Genomic DNA, 3,025 nt, shown 5'->3' with positions numbered 1-3,025 from the left:
CAGCTGCACGACAGCTACAATTCCCTGGGCTACTTCCCCGTGGCCTCCTCCCAACACCTTCTTTGTCCTCACCACAGGACCTTCCTCCTGATGTCTGTTAACACTTGTACTCCTCAGTCCTCCAGCAGCACATCCTCTCGCTCCCAGCTCCTTACGCACACCTCGCTAACTGGAGTGAGAGCCTTTTTAAACCAGGTGTCCCGATTAGCCTTAATTAATTCTAGCAGCTTCCCAATTGGCTACAGGTGTCCTAATTACCTGCCTGCCTTAATTAGTTCTAGAAAGTTCTTGAGTGTTCTGGAATAGTCCCTGTTATCTTACCCAGGGAAAGAGGACCTGCTTAACCTGGAACTAATGTATCTACCTTCGACCACTCTTTTGTAGCCATCTGGCTTGATCCTGTCACATATCCCACCCACCCACCTGATCCCCTCAACACCATAGGGTTGGGCAACTTGGAATGTCAGGCAGTTTACTCGTGATAAGCCGTGTGCGTTGCCATGGTGGCTTCCGGCCCAGAGTTGTATGATGAATTGGAAAGGTTGTAAAGACAGGAATCATCTGGTCACCCTTGCATTCTTTATTTCACTGCATCCACTGGAGGGATGCATGATCGGTCACAAGGGTAAACCATCATCCTAGTAGGTAATAACAAAGAGTTTCCATGGCCCATTTCACAGCAAGGCATTCTCTCTCATACCTCTGCATACTTCTGCTGAGGTAGAGGATTGGGTGTTCTTCGTCTCCGACCATCTGTGATAGGACAGCTCCCAATCCTACTTCAGATGCATCTGTTTGTAAAATGAACTCTATAAGCACGGGGTTACTGCAGAGGGCTGTCCGTAGATCCGTGAACGCGTTCTCTGCAGCGTCAGTCCACTTCACCATGTCTGGACCCTGGGCTTTTATCAGATCTGTCAGGGGACTCACTCTGGTAGCAAAATGGGGAATAAATCACCAGTAGTACCCCCACCATCCCCAGGAATGCCTGGAATTACTTTTTCTGATTTAGCCAGGGCCAATTTTGGATAGCTTCCAGTTTGTTCAGTTGGGGCTTGACCATGCCCCTTCCTACAGTGTAGCCAAGGAATTTAGCCTCAGCTAGCCCTATAGCACACTTGGCTGGATTGGCTGTAAGGCCAGCTCGTCTTAGCGTGTCCAACCACTTCCACCTTTACCAAGTGGGGTCTCCCAGTCGTGGGTATGGATAATTACATCATCCAGGTATGCAGCTGCATAACCAGTATAGGGCCATAGGAGTTTGCCCATGAGACGCTGGAAGGTGGCAGGTGCCCCATGCAGATTCCAAAAGGAAGAACAGTATATTGAAACAGACCCTCTGGTGTAGAGAATGCCATCTTTTCTTTTGCGTCTTTGCCAAGAGGAATCTGCCAGTATCCCTTTGTTAAATCAAGGGTGGTCAAAAATTGGGCATTGCCCAGGCAATCAGCTAACTCATCGATATGGGGTATGCATCAAATTTGGATATCTTGTTCAGCCGACGGAAGTCATTACAAAACCTAGTGTGCCATTGGGTTTGGGCACCAACACACTCGGGCTCGACCATTGACTGTGGGACTCTTCAATGACTCCTAGTTCCAACACCCTTTTTACCTCTGCCTTGATCTCCTCCCTTTTTGCCGCTGGGACCTGCTAGGGCCTTAAAGTTACTTTTGCCCCAGGTTGTGTGATAATGTGGTGATACACTTCGGTGGTCTGGCCTGGTTTGGTTGAAAATACGTCCTGGTATCAGCTGATCATCTCAGTTACCTCCTTTTTCTGGTTCAGTGTCAGATCAGGGGATATCCTATTCTGCTCATGTAGGTTATTTCCCTGAATCGGGGCCTATTGGGCCATCACACATGCCTCTCGCTGGTTCCAAGGTTTCAAGAGGTTAATGTGATAAATTTGTTCTTGTTTCCGGTGTCCAGGCTGCTGCACATTGTCGGTTACTTCCCCCACAGGTTCAACCACCTCATAGGGCCTCGGCCGTTGGGCCAGAAGCTTGCTTTATGCTGTGGGTACCAACACCATCACCCGATCCCCTGGTTGGAACTGTCAGACTTTTGCCTGGCGATTGTAGTGGGTTCGCTGGGCCTCCTGCACCTTTTCCAAATGTTCCCATGCAGTAGGGGTGACCCGGGCAATTCAGTCTCGCATCTGCAATACATGTTCAATTATGCTCCCCTCATTGGGGTCCTCTTCCCAGATCTCTTTGGTGATATTTAATATGCCACGGGGATGGGGCCCTGTAGCAAGTCGGTGTGGCTCCCCTCCTGCCCAGCAGAGGGCGCTCCCTCCCAGACGCCCGATTGGGCTGAGTCACCACTTCCTGTTCCCGCCCCCCGGAAGTCAAGGGGCGGGACAGGAAGTAGAAAAGGAGGACGCCAAAGCTCAGTCAGGAGCCAGCCACCGCCGCGAGCAGACGTGCCGGCGGGAGCTCCAGACTGGGAACCCTCCAGGACCCGAGGCGGCAATCAGGACTGGCCCCCATTGCCCCGCGCCCGGTACGACGAGGAACCTGCGGAACTTCCCCGGGATCGGAACCCGGAGCCACCGATAGGACTTCCCCACGCCCGGTATGAGGAGGAGCCGCCGCCGCTTCCGCCCTGCTGTTAATCCGGAGGAACCACCGGAGCCAGCCTGGCCGGACTGCCAGCAGGAGTTGCCTGACTTGCCCCCAAGCCCTGGTCCTGCAGACCCCATGCCGGTGGACTGGCCCGAACCCATGGTGACCGAGGAGCAGGTACCCATAGAGGGGGATATGGAATGTAGCCCGGGGATAGCCGACCCCTGTCAGGCTATAGGCACCGAGGTGCCCATATCAGTGTGTTTCGGTCAGGACCCCACTGACCAGCGGCAGTGCTAGCCGCTAATAGGGCCCCGGGCTGGGACACAGTGGAGTGGGTGGGCCTGTGTCCCCCATGCCACCCCACTCACAGGTGGCAGTCTCCCCCTCACCCCAGCGCAGACCGAGACGCCTGCACTAACCTGAGTTGTTGTCATTGCTCAGCTCCTGACCCCA

The sequence above is a fragment of the Mauremys mutica genome, chromosome 12, assembly GCF_020497125.1.
Source record: "Mauremys mutica isolate MM-2020 ecotype Southern chromosome 12, ASM2049712v1, whole genome shotgun sequence".
NCBI classification, from domain to species: domain Eukaryota; kingdom Metazoa; phylum Chordata; order Testudines; family Geoemydidae; genus Mauremys; species Mauremys mutica.
This window is presented reverse-complemented; position numbering follows the sequence as displayed.